Source organism: Heptranchias perlo, chromosome 5 (genome assembly GCF_035084215.1).
Source record: "Heptranchias perlo isolate sHepPer1 chromosome 5, sHepPer1.hap1, whole genome shotgun sequence".
NCBI classification, from domain to species: domain Eukaryota; kingdom Metazoa; phylum Chordata; class Chondrichthyes; order Hexanchiformes; family Hexanchidae; genus Heptranchias; species Heptranchias perlo.
The window spans coordinates 33,095,066-33,122,750 of record NC_090329.1 but is presented as its reverse complement, the minus strand read 5'-3'; the positions used below and the strand labels follow the sequence as shown (position 1 = coordinate 33,122,750).

At 41.2% G+C, this 27,685-nt stretch overlaps 1 long non-coding RNA gene across 3 annotated transcripts in view; it reads left to right on the top strand.

Moving 5' to 3' along the window:
* The first annotated feature begins 5,556 nt into the window (after positions 1-5,556).
* The window catches only part of LOC137321676 (uncharacterized), a 99,456-nt gene continuing 77,327 nt past the window's right edge, over positions 5,557-27,685 (top strand). For all 3 annotated transcript variants that reach the window (XR_010962884.1, XR_010962883.1, XR_010962885.1), the window contains exon 1: positions 5,557-5,762. This is a non-coding gene — a long non-coding RNA (uncharacterized lncRNA). The remainder of the gene's footprint in view (positions 5,763-27,685) is intronic.

The following is a 27,685-nucleotide window of genomic DNA, read 5'->3' as shown; positions in this document are numbered from 1 at the left end:
CTATGAAGCTCAACGGAAGCTCGAGGAACAGCACCTCATCTTTTAATTCGGCACTTTACAACCTTCCGGACTCAACATTGATATCAATTACTTCAGATCATAACCACTACTCCCATTTTTTTGGACAGCAAGTGCTGATAATGGTTCTGATGTTCCCATTAACAGCCCCGCTAGACCCATCTTTTGTTTCTTTACTTGTTCCATTACCACCCTCCTCGTCTTGCACCATCATTCCTTTTGTCATTTAATCACCTCTGCCCTCCACCCTATCACAGACCTTCCCTTTTGTTCTTTCCTCCCCTCCCCTCCCCTTCCCTAACTCTGTACTTGCTTAAAAACTGTTTAATCTTCAACTTCTTCCGGTTCTGATGAAAGGTCATCGACCTGAAACGTTAACCCTGTTTCTTTCTCCACAGATGCTGCCTGACTTGCTGGGTATTTCCAGCATTTTCTGTTTTTACTTCATTTTTCCAGCATCCGCAGTATTTTGCTTTTGATTGAGGGGATGATCATACTCTGATTCATTGATATTTCTTTTTGGTTTTATCCAAATTATTAAGTGAATTAAAACCAGAGTCAAAACCGGGTTACATTTTTAATTTCTCCATATAGAAATCAGTGTTAAAAGGACATAAATATGCATAAGGCACGCAATTCTGCTGTGTCCCTCCATTTGGTTGCCCTTCCCTATCTCTGTAGATCTCTTCCAGTCTTATAAACCCCCTCCTCGAACTCTCCATTCCTCTGACTCCAGCCTTTTCTTCGTTCCCCTTCCTTTCATTTCACCATTAGTGGCCGTGCCAAGAGCAACTTCCCAAAACACCTCCACTTCTCCACCTTCCTCTCCTCCTTTATGACGCTTCTTAAAACCCACCTCCTTTTGATCACCCCTAATCTTTCCTTCTCTGATGCGATATCTGTGTTTTTCCTCTGCCTCTGTGAAGTACCTTGGGACTTCTTTTATGCTAAAGACACCATATAAATAAAACTATACAGTTCAAACCATATGGTAACATAACCATTTAGATCACGTCGCAGGATTCTGGTTGCAAGATCCTGTTGTTTGTAGCTGCCAGCATGTGTTTTTTGTCGTCATGTCATACGTTGAGGGTCACACCTGTATTAAAGTTGATTGGTTCAAAGTGGCAAATCAGAATGAAAGACACTGGGAATCTACAGTCCAAATAGCTATTGAAATTCCCTCCTTCAGCCGCCATGCTAGCTTCTTCACTAATCCGAAGACTTACTGCTGGAAATAGGGTTTGTAACATAATAAAGGTTTAAAAATGTATAAGAAAATTGGTTTAACTCACCAATAGAATCACATTTCATGTGTTTGAAATTTGTCCAGCAAATTTTCCATTCGAGGTTTAAGTTCGAGTGGCTTCCCAAAGCTTTCACTCTTTTCAGTTCAAAGGAAACCCCCAAGAAGTAGTAGACTACAGCTCCCAGCATGCACCTGTGTATGTGGGCAGTTTGTGGAGAAAACTCCCAGCATTCACTTGAGATCGACTCTATTTTGAGTCAAAAGAACACAAACATTTTGGAGATGCAGTGGGACATTTTTTTATGATTGACAGCATGACTGGCTATTCGAAGAATATGACATGACTTGCATTTTGTAAGGCCCAAGTCTTTCTTCTATTCCTGGCTATTGATGGAAAATTACTGAGGATGAAAACTTCCAGAAAAAAAAACATTTTTAGAAGCAGTGAATATAACGGAATTTGTTTTTTTTTGTACGCAGTATCAAAACAATGTAAAGCAAGGCATTAACGCTTCAACTTTTTCTAAGTTAGAATCCTAGAGTTTTACAGTACAGAAGGCGGTCACTCAGTTCATTGTGCCACTGCTATCAGTCCACTTAATCCCACTCTCCTGCCCTTTGCCATACTCTTTTAAATTTTTCTTAATGGGCAGGAAGCGGCGATAAGTCACACAGCCTGGAGGCCACCCGCCACACCAGGTAGGTGGCGGAATTGGCACTGGGGCCGTCTTGCGGGAGTTTCATGTTCGGAAAGGGGGAGGAGTCAGCGGCAGGGGTGGTCTAAGCTTTTCTTGAGGGGCCAGGAAGAGCACTTGTGCTTCTCCTGATCCCATAAGGAAAGTAAAACAATTGACCTGTTTGGGCCTCTTCTGGCCCGGGCTCCTCTTTCTGCTGTCTTCACCTGGCTGGAAATGCACAGCAGTTTCCTGCAAAGGCCATTCAGTTAAAATTGCACAATGAAATCATCGGGTTCCAATATGCCTATGTAAAGAAGGACCTCGCCGGCTTTGGGTGGGTGGCCTTGCAGCCTTCTCAGTCGAGCAGTTAAAATTCGGAATGATCAGCTCCTGGTGGCTCTAAGGCACATAAGTGATCTGAACTGCTCACCCTCTTTGGTTTATGCTTTAATCTTTATATTTTGTAATGTGCTCTAAGTGATTAAAAGCTACATTTCTCTAATGTTTGTTTCAGAAAGAACTCAAAAATAAAAATGATTAATATAAGCACAAAATTCCAGAAGGACAGCTCCATTATTCAAGTTTAGAGGTAGGTTCTGATTAAAAATCTTGAATTTAAACATATTTAATTTAGCAGAACCATTTTTTGACACTGAATACTTTTGCAGAGATGTTTGGTAAAGAAGAAAAGCCGCAAATAGATGTCAACTTTTCTTAATTTTATATATTTCTGCAGCCTCGCTATAGAAACCCACATCCTAAATAGATGGTCAGTAAAGAATCCTCTCCATATTATGTGCAGAGATTTATTTATTTATGTGATTGTGGTAAGTAAAGGAACAAATGTATTTATTTGTATAAATGGTAGATGAGGTAAACATTAGGGGCCTCTAAATTCCGAAGGGGTGAGAAGGTGGAAGTGAGATAGATTTCACATGAGGGCTTCAATTTGGGTTCGGACCTGGATTTGGAGGATTTCTATGGCCTAATTTCTGCTTGGGGAGGGGTGAGTATTCTGCCTGCACTCTAAGTCAGCTAATATCTTTGGGGGCATCCCTTGGAGAGTTTCCGGGATACCTTGGGAATTCAGCCAAAACGCTCTCTCTAGACCTGCCCCAGCTGAGATCTGTTTCTTCAGGGTCTCCATCAACCTTCCTCCGAAGTTACATTGGGAAATTGGGAGAACCCCATGGAAATTCTCCTCCTATGTGTTTTCTATGAACCAATCAGAAAACTGTTACTGCACTGTCTCTGAAGAGATCTCTTACAACTGTTTTTCCAAATTCTTTCAGTAGAGATTTGAATTCCTCATCCATGTCCACAGCCCAGCGCCGACTCTCTTGCAACAACGTAGCCTCTGACTCACCGTTAGCAATGCCACAGGATGTGCTAGTATTGTAAAGAATAACACAGCTTAGGCTTCACATGGCATTAGTAAATCATTCAGGCTTTGCTCTCATAATCTTAATCCTTTGATGAGTTACTGCCTTGTAACACACTCTGCGAATGTATTATCTAAAAGATATTTTCTACTGAATACAGCTGCAGCAAAGCCATGTTCCCAGTTTAATGCCCTTCTTGGGACTGAGCTGGTAGTCAACCATGAGGTGAATGACCAGGCCCTGAAAATCTGTGGACCTTCCTACTATAAGTTGGGCGGAGCGTGGCCTGCAAATTAGGCTGGAACCTGTAAATGCCAGTTCCGGCCTGCACCATCACTTTCCACAAAGCCTTGTTGGTACAGAATTTCTATCCACCTCAAACATGGTTCCCTGTGTCAGGGACAGCGTAGCCAGGGAACGGGAAACTCCTGGTTTCCTGGTATGCTGTGTAGAAGGAGGGACACCAACCCCCTGGCTGGTACAATTTGAGCCCACTGGGGCATCCAGACTGGTCCTTGGCCTGGACTCCCAAAGTACTTTGATAGCCTTTCAGCCTGATCACCCTTCACGGGGGGGCCAGTGGACCCTTTGAAATGTCTTATTTTGGCCAGGGCCAATTTTGGCAACAGGCCTCTGTGCTTTTCCCACCACCCCTGCTCTGGTGAGCACTCAAACACATCCATAGTGGCATGGGAACCCATCAGGCAAGTATTAATTAGGTAAATTCCCCCTGACCCTGAATACTCGGCAGGATCTGTGAAGGGGATCCCCCAGTGGGCAGGCCTCAGCACGCAGGCCGGGATCAAAGGCCTATTGATGTTCGGGCCTCCAAGCTCATGAAATGTATCCCTTTCCCTGCTTCTAGGTATAACTTTATTCTATTGAAGTATTGGAGCCTGAATAAAGAAGGGGAATCTGTGGATGCAATGATCCTCTTCAATGACCTCACCCCAAATCTCAATTCCTGCAGTGTCTCCTTTTACAAGAAAAGTCATGCTTATATCGATTTCACCCATGGCTGGGAGCAACATAGGGTGAGGTGCCAGTGGCCGCATCATTGGGGGAGGTTGCCTTCAGTCACATGAATAAAGTGTGGAACATGAAAACGTTGACCTACATTGGCTCCCGGTCCAGGAACGCCACAATTTTAAAATTCTCATCCTTATTTTCAGATCCCTCCGTGGCCTCGCCCCTTCCTATCTCTGTAACCTCCTCCAGCCCTACAACCCTCGGAGATCTCTGCACTCCTCCAATTCTGGCCTCTTAAGCGTCCCGGATTTTAATCGCTCCACCTTTGGTGGCCGTGCCTTCAGCTGCCAAGGCTCTAAGCTCTGGAATTCTCTCCCTAAACCTCTCCACCTCTCTACCTCTCTTTCCTCCTTTAAGCCACTCCTTAAAACGTACCTCTTTGACCAAGCTTTTGGTCACATGTCCTAATACCTCCTTATGTGGCTCGGTATGAAATTTTGTTTGACAAAGCTCCTGTCAAGCACCTTGGGATGTTTTACCATGTTAAATGCGCTATATAAATGCAAGTTGTTGTTGATTAGCTCATCAACCCTGTTCCGCCTACAGGCCATGTGCAATTGATTGTATCATGGACTCCCACTTGTTTAATCTCCAGAGGGAAAGTTCGGCAAATCATGTAGGTAAAACTGAGGCTTTCTCAAGTAAATGTAAAAGTTGATGTCTGGCATGCAGTTCTCTACAGGTTAATGTATTCTTACTAAGTCAGATTTCAGTTAATTGGTAAACAGATAGAGAGTCTCCAATCATTTCCAATTATTCATTAAAATGTCAATGTTAAATGGAAGGTACTCATTAAAAATTGTGATAAATTGTGATAATCCAACACTGGATACAATTCTTATGACTACTTCATTTCTGTTGTCCTGGAATTTAAATAGCACTAACTGTTTTATATCCACCAACAAGTAATTGGTTATTAGGTATAATCTGCTGAATGGGGATTTTGGCTATTAATAGTTTAAAAAAATTCTGTGGAGAAAAATTAGCTCATTGTGAAACATTTCAAGCAACCAAGAAAAGAAATAGCTGAAGTGTACAAACTGCTGGGGAACTGTAAAAGAGTTGAAGGTCACTTCCAATAAGATGTCATGGCAGCTTACGGCTCAAATACCTCAAGGACATCAAGTGGGAGAGGGTTTTGAGGGTAAATTTTGCAATGCAACACATCAGTCACAAATGTGCCTAACTGATGCAGAGGGGAGATGTGATAAATCCCAGGAAGAGGTCTTGTTGTTACTCAAGACCTGAGTAGGCCTGGATTTTATGGTTGGCCTGGGCTGCTACTGTTGGAAGCTCCATATGGAAGTGAAAAGCTAAGTCATTAGAGGCTCCAAAATTGAGGGTGGGGCACCTCTACCCATTTTGTGTGGTTAGCTGCGGAGAAGCAGAAACGAAACATTGCTCCAGGCAAGGATTTGGTGCATCTTGAACCTCACTTCTTGGCTTTTGATTGCAAGTATCCTTATAGGTGTTCGACTTGTTTTGAGAGTGAGAGAGGGTTTTTTTGGGGTTGTTTTTGTCGCATTTAGTTAGCTGCATTGTCTAACTTTTCAATTTTCCCTGCTTTTTATATATACTTTAATTTCTTTCCTTTTCCCCTCCTACAATTGTGGTGATTTTAACTTTATGTTTAAGCGCTCTGGGTAATTTTAACTTTGGGCGATAATGCAGAATGAATGATATCGAATTGACTGGCCATTATGCACCTCACCTGATTTTCCCTTCCATTTGACTTCAATGGAAAGAAAAATCGGGGATGGTGTATAGTGGGTGGCTAATTCAATATCACCTGTATTGTACTATCGCCCAAAGCTAAAACTCCCCCATCTAACTGTTATATTGGGCATTCCTCTGGGAACTCTTTTAGTCCTCAGGGATCTTGAGAATGATGAAGAATTGCAGAAAAATGAACAGAATGAGGTCTGTCTGCATCTGAGGCAGGGATTCACTGTTACCGTAGTATATGGGTCCATAGATCCCATTGAAACTCTTTGGCCATAAGAGAAGAGCTGTGCCTCATCAGGACACATTCATGCTTGACCAGGGAGGCATTTCTCCATGTTGGGATTGTGCCCTTTCATTATGCAAAATCCTATTATACAAGCAGAAAAGTAGTCTGCTGGGGTAGATTTTTGACATCACTGCCTGGGCAGTACTCTGGCAGACTGGATTGCTTACCCATTATAGAACATGCCGTTGAAATGAATGCATCCTGAAGCTCATTTGATTCTATTTGGTGTGAAGTTAACAGCTTCAAAATTAGAACACGAGAGCAGGTAAGAAAGCATTACCCTCCCAATAGAATTTACTGGCATATTTTATTTTGAACAGTAAATGGTAAAGCTCAGTTCCACCAAGATAACTTCAAGCAATACCTAAAGGTTGGGTTCCAGTAATGAGTAACTTGCCAACTGATCAAAGTTTTATCTGCAAAATATGCGTCAGTAAATTTTTACGCTACACTTGTAAAATATATGTCAATAAAATATCTTGCAGTGCCACTGGTCATGAAAGGCTTCTCGTGACCTGATGGACACAGTGACCTAGAAATTCGATGGCACCCTTCCCATTTTTTGGGCGTCAATGAACTTTTATCCCAGTGTTCTGTGTTTACCTGGGCACCTACTCAAGAATTTATTGGCCACAAAGTGCATCTTCACTAAAAACGAAGCTCCTGAGGCAATTTATCCATAATACATTCTGATTAAGGTACATGAGGAATGTAGAGGAACTTACAAAACTTAGTCAATAATAGCACTGCATTACCATAGCCATGAAGGTCACAGCAGCCATTGACTTGTGTGCATAGGTTCTTTCTAGGCAGCTTGCAGCGATCAATTGATTGACCATATCACATTGTATGTAGCAGATCCCAAATTGCTCGCATGAGAAAGTGCATCAGTATTTAAGATTCTCTTGAACAAAGCAATAGGAACTGGATACTCAACAACAGTTTTATGTGATACCAAGGGTATTGAATTCTACTGACTGTGCAGGTGTATAGCTATTGGCACCTATTCAGAGTGAAGTTACATATCTAAACTAGACAAGATTTGTGACCCAAAAATGTATTCACACATGCATATGTGAATTACCCTGTGTCAATCATCTAAAGCCTGAATGTTTGAGAAAGATAGAAATCTCAAAAGTTGGCAAGTGAAGGACATTGAAGCACAGCTATAACTAAGTCCATAGTTCTATTTCTACAGTTTGTAGTGACTTAAGAGGTTAACAAAACATTTACATTTTAAATTTTAATTCCTTATAGCCAGAGATTGAATTTACCAAATGGCAGTTTGATCCCAGGAAATCCCTTCAGATTTCAAGTTCCGTGGTTTTGGTACAGGTCCCAAAATAGACCACCTGAATGTTTGAGCACTTTCTCAATAATAATTTAACAATCTAGTTTCTCTGAAGTCTGGTTTTCTATGTTTTGCTACTGTTATCACCGTTATTAATATTTCTAGACTCATTAAGATCAAATGGCTCACTAAATTGATTTGTATTGTTGCAACTTGTAATAGATTAAAGGCTTCCTGTAACATCTTTGTTATTACGATGGCACGTATATTGAAACAACAAAAAAAGGCTTTGCTAGTAAAACCAACAACTTTCTGCCAAAATGTTTCTAATGTTTGTCCAGAGGCAGTAGTAGAGGCGGGTACAATTTTGTCTTTTAAAAAGCATTTGGACAGTTACATGGGGAAGATGGGTATCGAGGGATATGGGCCAAGTGCAGGCAATTGGGACTAGCTTAGTGGTATAAACTGGGCGACATGGACATGTTGGGCCGAAGGGCCTGTTTCCATGTTGTAACTTCTATGATCTAGCTCTTAATTTATTAGTTACTACCAGCAGTTACTACTGGCCAGGTAGAGCAACACTGGCTGATGCCCAGGAGCAAGAAAAACCTCGAGGACAGAAAAAAGTGAATACATAAGGAAATAATAAATATTTGTTGTTAATTACTTCGTAAAAGATTACAGCAAGGGGCAAAGTACATTTAGGATAGCCGTGGAACGTATTTTCCCTTACGTTGCCTGGGGAAACTAGGGCACTTTAGCTTTAAAAAGAAGCTGAGAGGGGAACTTGTAGAAATGTATAAAATATTAAATGGCATAGATGGCATTAATCCAGAGCACTACTTCAAGGTATTGCAGGATATTGGAAGAAGGGGACATAGGTTAGAATTGGTGAAAGGAAGGTTTAGGACAGATGTCAGGAAGGACTTCTTCACGTAATGAGTGATCAATATTTGTAATGGTGGTCCTGGTAGGGTAATAGAGGTGAAAACCTTAAATTGCTTCAAGAGTTAGTTAAATGACTCTTGTGTGAAGGAACATTTAGGTCAATTATTCTGGATGGATGAAGTGAGAGGGGCTGACTGGCCTCCCACATCTGTACCTTTCTTGTAATTTGTACAGAGGATCTCAGCACACTCTTAGCTTTTGAGAGGCATGATTCTGTGGATCCTCACTGTATGGGCCAGAATTTTCTGACGAAATAACAGTGAGGCTAATGGCACTCATTATTATCATAGTCATAGAATCATAGAATGGTTACAGCACAGAATAAGGCCAATTGGCCCATCGAACCCATGCTGGCTCTTTGTAAGAGCAATTCAGTTAGTCCCATTCTCCCACTCTTTCCCCGTAGAGCTGCAAATTTTTTCCCTTCAAATATTTATCCAATTCCTTTTTGAAAGCCATGATTGAATGTGCTTACACCATCCTTTCAGGCAGCACATTCCAGATCATAACCACTCGCTGCGTTAAAAAGCTTTTTCTCATGTCGCCTTTGGTTCTTTTGCAAATCGCCTTAAATCTGTGTCCTCTGGTTCTCGACTCTTCCGCCAATGGGAACAGTTTCTCTTTCTTTACTTTATCTAAACTCTTCATGATTTTGAACACTTCTATCAAATCTCCTCTCAGCCTTCTCTGCTCTAAGGAGAACAACCCCAGTTTTTCCAGTCTATCCACATAACTGAAGTCCCACATCCCTGGAATCATTCCAGTAAATCTTTTCTGCATCCTCTCTATAGTGTTTTATAAAGGTTCAACATAACTTCCTTGCTTTTGTACTCCATGCCTCTATTTATAAAGCTCAGGATCCCATATGCTTTTTTAACCATTTTCTCAACCTGTCCTGCCACCTTCAAAAATTTGTGCACATATACCCCCAGGTCTCTCTATACCTGCACCCCCTTTAGAATTGTACCATTTAGTTTATATTGCCTCTCCTCATTCTTTGTGCCAAAATGTATCACTTTGCACTTCTCTGTGTTAAATTTCATCTGCCATGTGTCCACCCATTCCACCAGCCTGTCTATGTCCTCTTGAAGTCTATTACTCCTCACTGTTTACTACACTTCCAAGTTTTGTGTCATCTGCAAATTTTGAAATTGTGCCCTATAGACCCAAGTCTAAGTCATTAATATTTATCAAAAAAAGCAATGGTCCCAGTACCGACCCCTGGGGAACAACAGTTATTTATACGTAAATGGTACAACAACTTCAGGCGAGGAGCAGATGTCCTTCAAGATTTAATTGTTGTTGAAGATTTTAATAATGTAAAATTTTATTTTTTTTTACTTTTCCTTTCTGTCTTTTTTTCTCTCTCTCTTAATCCAATCTTTCTTTCCCTCTCTTTATTTCTTTCTGTACCTGATTTGACATTGAATTCACCCACTCTAATTTACACTTCCTTCTCAGTCCTTGCACTGTTTATTTCTCAATTCTTCAATCTGATTGATTAAGGAGATACCCTGTTACTTGCCCTGTTCACTCAGGTCCCAGATGCCCTGTTTCCCTCACTGCGATGTTATCAGTTCCCACTTTCAGCAACTTGCCATGCAAAAAATTTAAAAACGTAAACGTGCAAGGCCATGTCTAAATGTTAGGTACCCTGCTACAGCAAATGATGGCCCTTTGTTTCTGTAATAGCTCTGTCAACTATCCTTCATTCACATCTCAGGTTTATCTAAATTAGAAATCTCTCCTAATACTCCACATCAAACAAACAGGACAATATAACCACTGTATGTCTGGAAAAACCTGCAGGGGATAAGTCTTACTTTGCATTATCCATTAACAGGTTTTGTCTCTTTTTTTGTGCTGATCAAAGTGGGGAATGTTGATGTTGGGGAATGGAACTCTCTTCATTTTTGTCACCTAGTGTCAGGATTAAGCTCTCCCACATCAAGTATGGAACAAGCTGATGCAAAGTAATGCTTCTTCCCCTTTGTCTGGACAAATATGTGTTGACCTCCAACTTCTTAGGAGCATCCCGTGCTGCACTAATATGACATTTTTATTTCCTGATCCCAGTCGTCCTGTATCCTTTCTGAGTGAGGTTGGCAATTATGACCATATTGTGTGCTGTTTTGTGCTGTGGACTTGCATCCACTAGAAACTGGACCAAGGCCGGCCAACTTTATTTCATTTAAGTTTCTTGCAGTAGGCAAAGAGAAGAAACTGGGAAGGATTTGAACAAAGCTCCTGTAGGTAAAAGAACAGTGTTCAAATTCAACCCAGTTGACCACCAGTTGTTATCATTGACACTGTCCTTTCAGATGTTTGTAGAATAATTGCCTTGTGCTGAGGGTAGTACGCACTATATTGCCCACTTATTACCTGCCTAGTTGGTGATGTTCATAAAATCAGACTCTTACAGCACAGATGGAGGCCTTTCAGCCTATTGTGTCTGTACTGGCTGTTTGAAGGAGCTATTCAATTAGACCCACTCCCCTGTTCTTTCCCCATAGCCCTGCAATTCTTTCCTTTTCAAGTATTTATCCAATTCCCTTTTGAAGGTTACTACTGAATCTGCTTCCACCACCTTTTCAAGCAGTGCATTCCAGATCATGACAACTTGCTGCATAAAAAAATTTCTCCTCATTTCCCTCGGTTCTTTAGCCAATTATGTTAAATCTGTATCTTCTGGTTATGTTCATTTCGTCCAATGAAAGACCTGCATTTATAAAGTACTTTATCACTTTTCTCAGACCAGTCTCATAGCCCTTGACATGCAATGAAGTACAGTCGCTGTTATGTAGGCAAACATAACAGTCGTTTTGTGCATAGCAAGATCCCATAAACAGCAATAAGGTGAATGACCAGTTAATCTGTGTTTCTGTGCCATTGATTGAGGGAGGAATGTTGGTCAAGCCATGAGACACGAGAACAACTCGCTACAGCCTGCAACCGTTTCCAATAGAGATGTCTTTTTGGTGTTACATTCAGCAGTATAAAGTAAGCATTTAAGTGTGATGTATGATGCTTCTTGATGATTGCTGTCAACAACATAGGAACTTTAAAAAAAGATGCTTCTACTTAATTGTAGCTAAAGCTTTCAAACGCTCAGCTTGGATATTGTATCTATGTCTGACAAAATAGACTGAGATATAATCACTGAGGTGGGTTCCCACTATCTTGCTTATGTTTAGTGCTGGACTATGGTGTTAGATAAAAAGCCCACTCCTCCCTTATTGGCTCCAGGCCACATTCCAGTTCTGCTGGCAGATTAGATCACAAAAGACACAGACAGTGCTTTAAGCAGACTGAGAGATTTTGTACAGTATGCATTTGTGGGTGCGTGGCTCTTTGTAATCTGTGATAAAACATTCAAAGAGACAGAAAGAAACCCCACGAAAACCTCCATCCCTTTTATCTACTTCTGAATCATTGGGTTGCTCCTGGCAACCTGTAATAAATGTTGACACCATTCACTCCAGATGTTCAAAACCACTCTTTGAGACCAAGCGCCACAAAAGCAAACCTCCTTTCTGACTAAAGTAGCAAATTACCTTAGGTTAACACAGCAGGAGACAGTAAAAAGACGGTCCTGATGTCTGCGTGTTATGACAATGGGCTTGTGTGAATTTCTACACTTAGAAAAGGATTTAAATTAACAGCTATTAAAGCAAACTTAAGTGCAAATTAGCACAGGTCTGGTCTGCGGCAGGTTTATGCTAAGAAAACAATTTCTGGCTGGAGAATGTTAACAAATCGTAATGGTTTCAATAACACCAGCTGTCTTTAGGTAGTCTGAACATGTAGTCTGAACACGTACTGCCTGGTACCACAACTGATTGATCCTGAAAATATTGTAAAATAATTTGAAATAAATATAACATTTGAAAGATGTCGGACAAGGTAACGTTCCCTACATTACAACAGTGACTACTCTTCAAAAGTACTTCATTGGCTGTAAAGTGCTTTGAAAGGCGCGATACCAATGCAAGTCTTTCTTTCAAAAGTCCGTTCCATTAGATTGGGGAGGAAAGTTCACCAGCGGCACCCTTTGGAAGAGTCAACTCATGACAAAGAATCACAGTTAACTTCATAACAGCCTTTTTTTGTTTTGTTGATTCCTATAATCTTTTTTTTGATTATTTGTCCTTAAGCAGTAAGCTGTCGAGCACAAATAGAACCAGTGAACCTGGCTATGAGGAGATACTGCGGCCGTGAGGGAGTTGAGACGTAATCATTAAAGGGGAAGTATTTGCTACTGAACTTGCCAATAATTTCTGAATGTTACAAAGACGTTTCTACACATGCAGGTGTTCTTGTTACCTGTTATTATTGTGCTGTGTGCTTCCGAACTGTGAGTTACTGATGGCTCAGTGTAAAAATGCAGCACTTGACATGATGCAGAGTCATAAAGAAGAGACAGACTTGCATTTGTGCAGCACCATATCACGTCTCAAAGTGTTTCACAAACAATTAATTACTTTGAAATGCAGCAACTGTTACATATGCAAAGGTAGAAGGTTTCTGGTTTATTTTGCTCTTTTGGGGGCTATTTCTTCCCTCTTTCCATCCCTCCTTTCCTGAAGGCATTGACTTCTGCTGAGGTACAATCCCACAGCTGCATCCTGCCCATGGGTACCTTGCCCAATTTGCCATTTTTCACCCTAGACATCAAGTGCGTGGAGGCTATTCAACTACAGGGTGAATCCCAATCAAGCTCAGGCCTGTCTTCATCTGATGTCCACACACATGTAGTTGCAGAATAGTGGACTGTTTAGAAGAGTGAACTTTTAGGAACATAGGAACAGGAGTAGGCCATTCAGCCCCTCGTGCCTGCTCTGCCATTTGGTAAGATCATGGCTGATCTGTGATCTAACTCCATATACCTGCCTTTGGCCCATATCCCTTAATACCTTTGGTTGCCAAAAAGCTATCTATCTCAGATTAAAATTTAGCAATTGAGCTAGTATCAATTGCCGTTTGCGGAAGAGAGTTCCAAACTTCTACCACCATTTGTGTGTAGAAATGTTTTCTAATCTCACTCCTGAAAGATCTGGCTCTAATTTTTAGACTGTGCCCCCTACTTCTAGAATCCCCAACCAGCAGAAATAGTTTCTTTCTATCCACCCTATCTGTTCCCCTTAATATCTTATAAACTTCAATCAGATCACCCCTTAACCTTCTAAACTCGAGAGACTACAACCCCAATTTGTGTAATCTCTCCTCGTAACTTAACCCTTGAAGTCCGGGTATCATTATAGTAAACCTACGCTGCACTCCCTCCAAGGCCAATATGTCCTTCTGAAGGTGCAGTGCCCAGAACTGCTCACAGTACTCCAGGTACGGTCTAACCAGGGTTTTGTATAGCTGCAGCATAACTTCTGCCCCCTTGTACTCCAGTCCTCTAGATATAAAGGCCAGCATTCCATTAGCCTTCTTGATTATTTTCTACACCTGTTCATGACACTTCAATGATCTATGTACCTGAACCCCTAAGTCCCTTTGGACATCCACTGTTTTTAACTTTTTACCATTTAGTACCCTGTTCTATCCTTTTTTGATCCAAAGTGGATGGCCTCACATTTGTCTACATTGAATTCCATTTGCCACAGTTTTGCCCATTCACCTAATCTATCAATATCACTTTGTAATTTTATGTTTTCATCTACACTGCTTACAATGCCACCAATCTTTGTGTCATCAGCAAACTTAGATATGAGACTTTCAATGCCTTCATTTAAGCTCCCCTTACCCTGGGGATGCAGTGCCCAAATGTAGTCACCCTCCTGTTGCCTTGGGTAAGATCAGCTAACTAAGCATAGACTAGGAATTGAACATGGCACCTGGTTGAGTTGGTAGGTATACCTCATCTAGTTCTCTGGCTTAACTAGCTGAGCCACTTGGACAGCTGTGTGTTAGTATGTTGAGTTAACTAATTTCAGTGATAGGGACATTACAATTGACCAAGGGCAGAAGGAAAAAGCCAAGGTTCTTGCTCCTGATTCCTAATGAATCAACCCTAGTGGAAAGTATGTGTGTGGATGTCAGACGAGGGTAGGAGATTGGATTCAGTTGTGATGGCCTCTCATGATGGAATAGTTAGCCAGCACTGACTGACTATGTTCACGTGTAAAGACTGGCCAAATGGGTAGGGAGGGCTGACAGTGCTTGTGAAACCATAAGGCATTGTTTTCAGGACAGTATGGAATTATCCAGGGGGGGTTATGCTCATACATTGCTACTTCAGGGCCTGAGGGAGTCGAGAGGCAATATCTTGTAGAAGGGAAATAGAAATTAGATATTTATGGAGCTAAATGTTTCTGTGTTAATTAAAACTCATATTCATTACTTCACATGACTAAGTTTGATTGAATGAATTCAGAAGGAATAGATCCTGCTTGAGCAACCTCTTTGATCTTTTTGACATCCCACCATGCAAATAAAACATTGCTCTCTATAGCCAAAACAGTGGAGTACAAGTCAGAGGAAGTAACACCCAAAGGGTTTAGTGCTCTAGTCAGGACATGTCTTGAGAACTGCATCCAGTTCTGGTCACAAGACACAAGAGACACAGTCCACTCATGCCAATGTCCATGTTTTTTGTGGACAGACGATGTTTTGGACATGGCCTAGGGTTTCAGCATGATTTCAGCCCAGAAAACAGCTTAAACTGGGCGGAATCAAATCAAATTGTGCAAAATATCACAGAATTTTAAGTGTAAGTGAGTTGCGCCCATAACTACTTTACGACCAAGCATCAGTGATCTTTTATGCTAGTTCAACAGTCTCTTTGCCCGAACCAGTCCCCGTCCACAAAACTGGCTGCACCTCCAGGCGGGTTTCCATTGATTGCGTTCGTTCGGGGGGAGGGGGAGGGAGAGGGGGGTAAATTACATTGCGCCCAGATTCTCAGGCTCACAGGCACCTGTGGTCATATGAATCCAGTGTTAATCACCTGACCAGCAGTCAATTGAAGCCACGATCTGCCCCGCTGTGGCAGAAATCATCAATTAGCTTAAAACATTGAAGAAAGGCTCATGTCCTGGCAATCCCACTCCTCTTATTACTCTACTACTCCAAAGGGTTTAGTGCTCTAAACTGCTTGATCGTGCTGATTGGTGGGAGATTTTACATTTGGGCTTATGTTAATGTTTGCGCAGAAACTTGGGCGTAAATTCACCTCAGCTAAACTAATGGTGTTTCTGAAGCATTCTAGGCGCAAATTGTCGATTGTGATTTTATTCTATTTCCCTAGTACAGTGATCCAAGTGTTGAATACCTATTCAGGGTTTATTCCTAGCATGTTCAATAAGTAGAATTGTAGAGTTAAATGGCTTATTCCCAAAGACGATCTAAGTTACTCAGCACCTTATGTGATGCCATCCCATTGCTCTTCAAACTTAAATGGCTGCATATAGTGACACTACTATTCCCGGCCAGAATGGAGATGACTGGGTAATTCCCCCTTCAATCACGCCTGGAGACTGCACTGCTGTAAGTGACTGGGATTGATTTTATGGAGGATTTCTGTTTGCTGCAGTTCGTAGAGACTATTTATAAATAGACTATGTAAACAAATTTTGTTTCCTTTGCAGTTTGCTGAGTAAATAAACTTTGTTTGCTTTGCTGTTTGCTCTGTTTTGCTGCAAAATTCACGTAAGTCTTGCCGGCCATAAGTCCCGCTCCTCCTCCAACTCATTGGCTGACACAGTGGTGTCAATAGTCACAACAAACTTTTTAAACTGAGTTCCACGTTAACTTTTGATGCTAACTCTTGCATACATGTCAACAGTGTGTCTATCAAATCCATTGTCCGGTGCCCATAAAAATGAGTGAGGATTTAACATTCCTCTGCTCTTCTGCGCTCTCCCTTTCTGCTCGAGCAGCTCTTTGTTATGCACATGAGCGAGCTGACTGTTTGAGAGGGAGACAGATGTGAGCGTTTGGCTGGTTTCCGACCGCAACAAAAGCTTTTCACTTGAGCTTTGAATATGTTAAAAGTATCACTAGATGTCATTTTAATAATAGCCATACTTACTGACTTTTTTCAGAGATTCTCTGAGTTCTTCAGCAGTTAATTAATCCTGTGCAGGTGAATATAAGTAATGGAACATTGGTAAACTTGCAGTTCAAGTTATGAAAAGTTCGTGTCCTCGGAACGCTCAGAGGAGGAGCTAAGGTGGGCTTTCCTCATGATTTGGTGAACCACAAAATTACTGACAGGAGGGGACGAAACGTTGATAAATGTGAGCCTGCGAGCAGCCATTTTGTGTACAAGAGCCTCTCGTGCCATCCTGAGGTTCTACATTTCCTCAGAGCTGCTCCTGCTTTGCCGCTGTTACCTCACCAAAAGTGCAATGGAAACCCTGCTTACGTACGAAGAAAGGGTTTCTGCCCCACTTCTGGCAAAGTTATGGTAACGGATCGGGAACAGCTCCGAGGGAATTCCCAGCCAAATAGATTAAACAAAATATTCAAAAATCATTCGAAATAAACAGAACAAAAAAAATCATTTTTAAAAGGCTCTTTAAGGCCTTCACACTATGCATAACTTATAGTGATAAAATGCTCAGCACCTGAAGAGGAGAATCAATGGTTTGACATAAAGTAAAGTCACTATCTTCAGCTTGAGTAGATTTTTAACTTGACAAACAGAAAGGACAAGATCACTTGGATTCCTTGGGGTAGATATTGACTTCAATGGAAGTAAAAATCAGGAGAGATGTAAAACAGGCTACCAATTCGCTATCACCCGTTTTACACTATTGCACAAAGTCAAGATCTACACCCCTGTGTGTTTTTCCGAGGTTAGTCGAAGCTGTCATAATTTCTAGGCCAACATGGGCTGGGGAAAGGTGGGGTGAAGACACAGTCTAACACAAAAGGACAACTTTTATCAGTTGTAAGCAGACATGCCTTTACTCATAGGCTGCCTTGGTAGAAGTTACTTTTCTGGCCTTTGCAAGAAGCTATGCAATTTCAGCTAGAGTACTGCACATAGCCTGCATGGCAACCTTCTCAGAAATTGCTCTTTAGCCAAGGTTTTTAAAGATTTCTAAAGATACATAGATTGAAGACAAAATTTCCAAAGCTGAAGAAATAGGCTACCATTGGACAGCACTGAACACTGTAGCCAAGAGTTGGGGTTGAAATAGATTTTAGAGACTATTCTTGCACGTCACTACCACCTTGTGGTTTCATCTTGAAATGATAGAATTATCCAAGGATTTTACTATTTTTCCTCCTGCAAACATATATATATGTTCAGGGACACGGATTAACTGAAAAAGTCAAATTATGTTTTTATTAAATAAGAGTCCTGGTGTTTTGGGGATCAAATTCTACAATTCTGTCCATTTTTCAGTGAAAATTGCAAATTTGTAGCGTTGATTATAATTCTGCACACCATAGCCCTGAAGTTGCACGACACCATTCCCAGTGTGAAGAGTTCATCGACAAATGATCACTGGAGAGAATCTGCATAGATGTTCAGTTTGTAAAAAGCAATTTTTGTGCATCCAGTAACCTGGCAGTTCACCAGCAAGCTAATACTAGAGGGACAGAGTTTGAATGTAGAGTTTGTAATAATTGGCAGTGTAGATCAGAGAATTGGGTGTGAGGGAGTCAGGGCTCCTGATTTTTCCAGACATTAAAATCGAATAACCTGCTGACACTCGCTGTCTAGGCTCGTGAATGAAGCAAAGTAGCGCCTGCGGAACGCTGCCTCAGCATGAATCAGTGCCTTCCAGGGAGTACAGGAGGAAAGTCCTGTACATAATTGTTATGACCAACCAGAAATAAAGTACCTGTAATACCCTATGCTGTGTTTGCTGAATCATATCTTTCTCGCTGACCTACATTGGCTTCCGGGTCCAGCAACACCTCCAATTTAAAATTCTCATTCTTATGTTCAAATCCATCCATGGCCTCGCCCCTCTCTATCCCTGTAATCTCACCCAGCCCTACAATGCTCCAAGAACACTGCATTCCTTCAACTCTGGCCTCTTGTGCATCCCCGATTTCCATCGTCCCACCATTGGCGGGCGTGCCTTCAGCGAACTAGGCCCTAAGCTCTGGGATTCCTTCCCTAAACCTCTCCGCCTCTCCTCCTTAAAACCTACCTCTTTGACCAAGCTTTTGGTAACCTGTCCTAATATCTCATTATATGGCTTAGTGTCAAATTTTGTCTGGTAACGTTCCTGTGATGTGCCTTGGGTCATTTTACTACATTAAAGACACTGTATAAATGCAAGTTGTTATTATTGTTGTTGTTCTTTGCCTTTAAACAAGGTAAAAAATATAATATAAGTAGCAATGTACAAATGTGTTTGAATATGAGTACAGTCTAGAAAGGGACAGAACCAGTTGATGGAATGTCAAAGCACAATTACCAAAATGAAGCCTGAGGAAGTACATAGAATTACATAGAATGTACAGCATAGAAACAGGCCATTCAGCCCAACTGGTCCATGCTGGTGTTTATGCTCCACATGAGCTTCCTCCTACCTTACTTCATATAACCCTATCAGCATATCCTTCTATTCCTTTCTCCCTCACGTGTTTATCTAGCTTCTCCTTAAATGCATCTATGTTAGTCGTTTCAACCACTCGATGTGATAGTGAGTTCCACATTCTCACCACTCTCTGAATTCCTTATTGGATTTATTAGTGACGATCTTATATTGATGGCCCTTATTTTGGTCTCCCCCACAAGTGGAAACATCTTCTCTACATCTATCCTATTAAACCCTTTCATAATTTTAAAAACCTCTAACAGGTCACCTCTCAGTCTTTGTTTTTCGAGAGAAAAGAGCCCCAGTCTGTTCAGTCTTTCCTGATAGTTGTACCCTCTTGGTTCTGGTATCATCCTTGTAAATCTTTTTTGCACTTTCTCCAGTGCTTCTATATCTTTTTTGTAATATTGAGATCAGAACTGTGCACAGTACTCTAAGTGTGGTCTAGCCAAAGTTCGATACAAATTTAACATAACTTCTCTGCTTTTGAATTCTATCCCTCTGGAAATGAAACCCAGTGCTTTCTTTTGCACTTTTTATGGTTTTGTTAATCCGCGTCACTATTTTTAATGATTTGTGAATCTGTACCACTATATCAATTTGTGAATCTGTACCACTATATCAATTTGTGAATCTGTACCACTATATCAATTTGCGCCTCTGCCTCATTTAGACTCTTATTTTCCAAGGACTATATGGCCTCCTTATTCTTCCTATCAAAATGTACCACCTCACACGTATCTATATCGAAATTCATTTTCCAATTACATGCCCGTTCTGCAAGTTTATTAATGTCGTCTTATATTTTGCCGCAGTCTTCCTCAGTATCTCTATCAATTATACCCCTAATTTGGTGTCATCCACACATTTTGAAATTGTACTTCCAATTCCTGAGTCCAAATCATTTATGTAAATTGTGAACAGTGGCCCCAACACAGATCCCTGTAGAACACCACTTCCCACCGTTTGCCAGTCTGAGTTACTCCCCTTAACCCCTATTCTCTGTTTCCTGTTTTGTAGCCAGCTTACTATCCTTTCTGCTACTTGTCCCCTAACCCCACATGCCCTGACCTTAGTCATGAGTCTACTTTATCGACGACCTTTTGAAAATCCAAATATAGTACATCTACTGCCTTGTATACTCTTTCTGTTACTTCTTCAAAAAATTCAATAAGGTCCCTTTCGAAATCCATGCTGACTATTCTTTATTATATTTTCATTTTCTAGACGTTTTTCCAATACACTTTGAGTAAAGATTCCATTATCTTCCCTACCACCGACTTTGGTTAACTGGTCTATAGTTCCCTGGACTTGTTCTATCTCCCTTTTTAAATATAGGAATTACTTCAGCTGTCTGCCAGTCCTCTGGCACTCTTCCCTTTTCTAATGAATTTTTATACATATGTGATAGTGCCTCTGCTATCTCTTCCCTAACTTCTTTTAATATGCGTGGATGCAATCTATCCGGACCAGGGGTTTTATCCTCTCTAAGTTTGATTAGCTTATTAGATATCTCCCTGCTCTCTATCTTAAATGTCATTATATCTTTTTTGATCTCTTCTTCTAATATGTCCACCCTTTGTCTCCTGGTAAATACTGAGGCAAAATAACTGTTCAATATTTCTACCATTTCGCTGTCATTGCCTTTGAGTTTATCTTGTGCATCCCTTCTGATCCCGATCTGATTTTTCTTTGGTTATTTATGTGTCTGTAGAATACTTTACTATTTCTTTCTATATTCCTTCATAAGTTAATTTTGTAGTTCTTCTTTGCTTTCCTAATTGTTTTTCTGACTTCTTTCCTAATCTTTTTGTATTCCCTTTTGTCATCCTCTCCTTTATTGTCTATGTATTTAGTGTATGCTTTTTTCTTTACTTTCAATTTTAACCTTATCTCTTTATTCATCCATGGTGTTTCATTATTCACTAGTTTGTTCTAATTTCTTTTAGCGGAATATTACTCTCTTGAAATCTATTGATCACCTCTTTGTCAACATTTTTTTTCCCGTTTACCTTCCCAAGTTCCATTCTCCTCCCCTCAAAATTAGCTGTTTTCTAATTTATCACTTTGGTATTGGTCTTACTTATGTCTTTCTCAATCATTATTTTAAACCTTATTATGTTATGATCATTATTGCATAGTTGTTCCCCTACGCTTACTTCTCTTATCTACTCTGATTCATTTCACAGCACTGGATCTAGCAGTGATTCCACTCTAGTTGGTGTAGGCCATGTGCAGTGTCAAGCAACTTTGCTGCATACAAATATGGGAGACTGGGAGATAACAAATGTTATCCCAATATTCAAAAAAGGAGACCAACATTATAGACAAAGCCACTATTTCAACGTGGCTGAATTAAGCTAAATTCACTGTTATTAACACTGAATTTCAAGATTTTTATTAGTTTTTTGGATCACATTCTGCAATTCAATTTGCTTTTCTGTGAAAATTGAAAGCCAATGGACTCACCTATGATTAAGAATAGAAATAATTACAATGGAAGTACAGTGGTCTTGTCATGACTTAAGCTCCACCAGTTGTATCATAGGAAAAAATAACTTCAGAATACATAAGTGCAGAGGCCGATTTGGAAACTTTTGAAGGAAGAATTGTGTTCTTATGGATCAAATTTTTTCCTAGGGTGGGGTCTGCGGGTACATTAAAATACAAGATTTTATGAATCACAATTGACTCTTGATTTTTGCACCATCAAAATGTAATACTCATTGAATATAACACAGTAGGTCTACATGTATGTCAGTGCCATAATTGCAAATAATAATGGTCTGCAGACTTACTTACAACATCATAAAATTATTGAAATAGACATAAATATTAGAACATTTTAATGCAAGATGCAATGATGCAAATAACATAATAACTTGTATTTCTATAGTGCTCCTTAAGTGCAGGAGGATGTCTTATTGCACTTTAAATTAAGGAGGGAAGAACACAACAATTAGTTGATAAGTTATGGCATGGGAGTGCCAAGTAAACTTCTACAGTCACTCTCGCACATCTAACCCCTTCAACAGAAAAGAAAATCAGGCGGGTGTACAACAGGCTGCCGATTTGCTATCGCCCATTTTGTGCAACTGCCCAAGATCAATTTCAATGCCTTGGTACTGTAATGTAGTGGTTATGTTACTGGTCTAGTAATCCAGAGTCCTCAACTAATTGTCTCCAAGAATTTCAGTTCAAATCCCACCATGGCCATTTAAATTCAATTTTATAAAAAAGCTGGTATCAGTAAAAAGTGACTGATTAATGTCCTGGTTCATTAATGTCCTATCGCGAAGGAGATCTGCCTGTCCTTACCTGGTCTGGCCTATACATGCCTCCAGTCCTACACCAATGTGGTTGACTCTTAACTGCCCTCTGAAGAGGCCTGGCAAGCTATTCAGTTGTATCACCACCTTCTTAGGGTAACTAGAGATGGGCAATAAATGCTGGCTTTACCTGTGATGCCAACATCCTGAGAATGAATTAAAAGAATACCCCATCCTAGTACTGCCAGACTCTGTGTCTCCTTCCAGTGCCGACAGATCCCTGGGCTGCCCTAATGCTAACACATCAGCTCATGGTAATACTACTTGGCATAATATTCTTATCAAAGCTCTGATTGTGAGCAACGGCTTGTAATATATTAAAAGTCTTGCATCTAGCACCTGCTTCCAATTTAATTCACTGCCTGTGCTACGTCTATTTGACGCAGCTAGTTGTGACACCTGGGGTTATGCCTTGGGGTAATGCTGGGATGTTAGTTTTAACTGTACGGCATTCCACTTACTATTACAACAATAATACTTCCTATTATACTTGATTTTCAGTCCTTTTGACACTAGGTGGCATTGTTGCACTCCAAACCCCTCTCCCAGCTCAATCCACAGCCAGCTGTTCTGTAAACTATGTTCTAATCTATTAATTTAACTTTTTTTGAACTCTCATTTATTCAATTAATTAATCTGCAACTAGCCCACTCTCACTGTCCTCAAAACCTGATTTAATTTAGTTAATTCTGCAGACGCCAGTCTGGCTGCTGAAGGTCGATTATATTTAATTTGTTTATTTGGGACATGCTTGCTGAGTCTTGAGCTGTAGTCCCTGTCTCCAGCTCCCCCGGTCCAGCCTATCAGTGCCTCCTGCTGACTGGCCCTGTCTGCGCCTCCCCGATTGGGCCTCATGCCTTTGGTCTTGGACCCCCGGCCACCTGCCCATGACCCCTGACCCCATCTGCACCTCCCTGCTAGGCCTCTTCCCCTGTCAGCCACCAGTCCCATCCTCCTGTCTCCATTTTCCTTTCATCGGGTTAAGGCAACATGTCTCTTATTGCGCTCCAAATAAAGCAAAGCAGCATGTTCAACTTACAGTGCTGGAAATACTTTTTAAAAAATGCCAGTTTTCCAGTTTAGTGTTGCAAAATGGGCGAGTGGGGAATAGGGCTGTGGGGGGTTGAGCATCAGGCTGCTGCTGCTGCTGGTGAGGGATAGGAGAGTGAAGGTTCGGCATCAAACTGCTGGTGGTGGTGTTGGGGGCAGAGTATAATATTTTACAGCAGGTGTACCAAGGTTTATCTCAATAAGGCAGGTTTGAGAATATGCAACTGTTACAAACTCACTACCTGCCAATAGACACCTTGGCCTGGAGTTACCTCCATGAGTGCAATCGGGAAATTGTGCCCAAAGTGCGCCCAAAACTGCGCTTGCCTGGCCAAAGTGAAATTGAGCCTAAGTTTCCATTCTAACTAATTAACATAAGCCCATACGTAAAATCTCCCGTGAATCAGCACAATCAAGGAGCATAACCGAAACGTCACTGGAGCAGAGCCAATGGGGCCTCAAGGTGCTAATGTTGGGTAGTATAAAAGGCGAGGAAAAAAAACCTTCCCCTTCAGAGTGAGTATGGAGACCACAAGGCAAGCAACACTTATCTCTCTGTCCTGTAAACTTTTACGGTAAGTAATTTAAAATTGCTCTGTAGAGAGTCTGAAGTGTTTTTAACTTCTGCCTTGCTGCAGGTGACTGAAAGTGAGAAGAAGGCTGTCCGCAAGAGGGCCTTGAATTTTGCAAAGGGGGACGAAGCAAGGCAGGGATGTCTAATCGCCTCATCAGGGGCGCAGTCTTTACGGGTGGTGAGGAGCCGTTCATGGGCTGAAGTGGCTGAGGCACTCAGTGCCTCATCTACAGTCCCCAGAATGGCAAACCAATGCCGTAAGATGTTTAATGACCTGACAAGGTTAGGGAAGATAAGAAATTCAAATTTCCATTACTTTCTGCCATGCCCAGACTGGTCGTCAGGCTCAGGTGAAACAACCAAAGCAGTAACCTATCGGGAAAGGACAACACCCCCCACCAACCCCGCCAGATAGATGCAGAGCAGTAGCTCCTGCATTTGCTTGTAACACTTCTTAATCTTTTCTTTCACTGTATGGCAAGAATATGCACAATGCACATGAAAGTGTGAGGAGAGGTTAGGAGGTCCCAAGCCTCCGTCCATTGACTCCCCTCCCCATGAGTGGAAGGCGGTGGAGCTGCTGGGTAGCTGCATCACCGTGGTCGCGGTGGCAGCCGAGGTGGGCAGGGAGTGACCACAGCCTGGCGAGCACTTACCCGCTGGCTATTTATCCCTGGGCTCTTGTACTGGACAGTGGCACAGGATTGCCACCTCTGCCCGGCCCGTGCAAGGGCAACAATTTTAATCAGCTGGTTTTCTCCCCGTGGGTCACATGATAAGAGCAAGACGCACTTAAAAGATCGTGGATACCTGGGTTTATTGTAGTTATGAGCGTAAGTTATTTACGGACAAATTTCTGCAATCTTTTAAGCTGCTTAACTTGTTTGTGCCCAGATTAAGTTAATGGAAATAAAAATCGGGAGAGATGTAAAACAGGCTGCCGATTTGCTATCACCCGTTTTACACTATTGCGCATAATTAATATCCCCCACTTTGTGTGAGAGTCACACTGGTGCCAATCAATGGGGTTTTTTACGCTGCGAACTGTTGTCTTTAGGAACTGGGTTACTGGATTGAGGACAGCTTTATTTAGGACCCTTACAACGTGTGTGCTTGCACGTTTTGTGTGAACAGTTATACGTGTATGTGTAACAGAGAGACTTTCATCCTGTCTGTCTGCCCTGGGTCGTCTAGAATTTGAACATTATTCAGATCATTTTAAACTTAAATGAATAGAATACAATTAGCACACCACTTACAGTAAAGAGATGGAATGTGATAGAAAGAGACAAGTAGAAAACACAACTAGAAAGTAAACATAGCCTGATTATCTTCAAAGTGTTTTTCTTGCAAACCATATTTTTAAAATAAATTTAATCAAAAATACATGCTTCTTGCATTGAACAGGTTTACGTTATTCTGCTGTGAATCGGTATGAGATCAGTCAGCTCCAATAAAAACACCTCAGGAAATGGGTGGCAGGACTATGGGAAAGAATAATTGTTAATGTCTCATTGGTTAAAGTGAATATTTCATCAAGAATCATGATGATAATCACTGCTGTGATGAAAAATAATCTATTCCCTAGACTTCACTAATGATTAAAATAATCTAATTTCACCATAAAATCAAAAAACCACCCTTTTCAGCCATAGTGCTGGCTTAAAGAACTTCACAAGTGTGCAATCATGTGTGTCATATTGTAGAAAGGATCCCGTCCTGTAAAGGACCTTATCAAGCTTCACTGCAATCTGTTGCAGGTTCACATTCACAACTTTGATTATGTGCACTCCTAGTTTATCTGTACCTGATTAAACATGAAAATATTCAGTGAAGGGGGTTGTAAGAGTAGTGGGAGTGAGATTGAGAGAGTAGTGGGAGTGAGATTGAGAGAGTAGTGGGAGTGAGATTGAGAGAGTAGTGGGAGTGAGATTGGGAGAGTAGTGGGAGTGAGATTGGGAGAGTAGTGGGAGTGAAATTGGGAGAATAGTGAGAGTGAGATTGGGAGAGTAGTGGGAGTGAGATTGGGAGAATAGTGGGAGTGAGATTGGGAGACTAGTGGGAGTGAGATTGAGAGAGTAGTGGGAATGAGATTGGGAGAGTAGTGGGAATGAGATTGGAAAAGTAGTGGGAGTGAGATTGGGAGAGTAGTGGGAGTGAGATTGGGAGAATAGTGGGAGTGAGATTGGGAGAATTGGGGGAATAGGGGAAATGAGATCCATTTCATTAAATTTGCACTGGGACCACTGGCTGTTTTTTGGTTTATTCTGCTCATAAACCATGTGTTGTTAGTACAGCAGCAAACATTTGCTCACTTTCACTTTTCATATGGCTTTGAAAATTGTGGACTCAAATCTAGCTCCATGACTCGACACTATTATTTAAGAAGGGTAGGACAGATAAATTAGGAAATTATAGGCCTATTAGTCTAACGTCTGTTATGGGGACGTTACTAGAATCTGTTATTAGGAATAGAGTGACTGAGCACTTGGACAAATATGAAGTGATCAGAGAGAGCGAACATAGATTTGTAAAGGGTAAGTCATGTCTAACAAAATTGGTTGAATTTTTTGAAGTGGTAGATAAGGGAGTGTCTACGGAAATTATTTATATGGACTTCTACAACACATTTGATAAGGTTTTGCACATGAGGCTTTTAACAAAAATGAACGCACATAGAATCGGAGGTAACCTATTGACATGGCTAAGAGGTAGGAGACAGAGAGTGGGGATAATGGGTATGCACTCAAATTGGCAGGATGTGACTAGTAGTGCTCCCCAGGGATCTACATTGGGGCCTCAGCTTTTCACTATATTTATAAATGACCTAGACGAAGGACTAGAGATCCATAAATCCAAGTTTGCTGACAACATTATGTTAGGTGACACAGTAAATAGTATAGATGGGAGCAGAAAGTTGCAAAGGGACATTAAGTGAGTGGGCAAAACTGTGGCAGATGGAGTTTAATGTGGGGAAGTGTGAGGTCATCCACTTTAGACCAAAGAAAGATAGATCAGAGTATTTTTTAAATGGTGAAAAGTTAGGAACTGTGGAGGAGCAGTGAGATTTTTTTTATTCGTTCATGGGATGTGGGCGTCACTGGCGAGGCCGGCATTTATTGCCCATCCCTAATTGCCCTTGAGAAGGTGGTGATGAGCCGCCTTCTTGAACCGCTGCAGTCCGTGTGGTGAAGGTTCTCCCACAGTGCTGTTAGGAAGGGAGTTCCAGGATTTTGACCCAGCGACGATGAAGGAACGACGATATATTTCCAAGTCGGGATGGTGTGTGACTTGGAGGGGAACGTGCAGGTGGTGTTGTTCCCATGTGCCTGCTGCCCTTGTCCTTTGGGGGTCCATGTATAAAAATCACTAAAAGCTAGTGGACAGGTGCAAAAAATAATTAAAAAGGCTAATGGAATGTTGGCCTTTTTCTCAACAGGATTGGAATACAAAGGGGTGGAAGTTATGTTACAGTTATATAAAGCACTGGTTAGACCCCATCTGGAGTATCATATTAAGTTCTGGGCACCGCACCTCAGGAAGGATATACTGGCCTTGGAAGGGGTGCAGTGCAGATTCACCAGAATTATACCAGGGCTAAAAGGGTTAAATT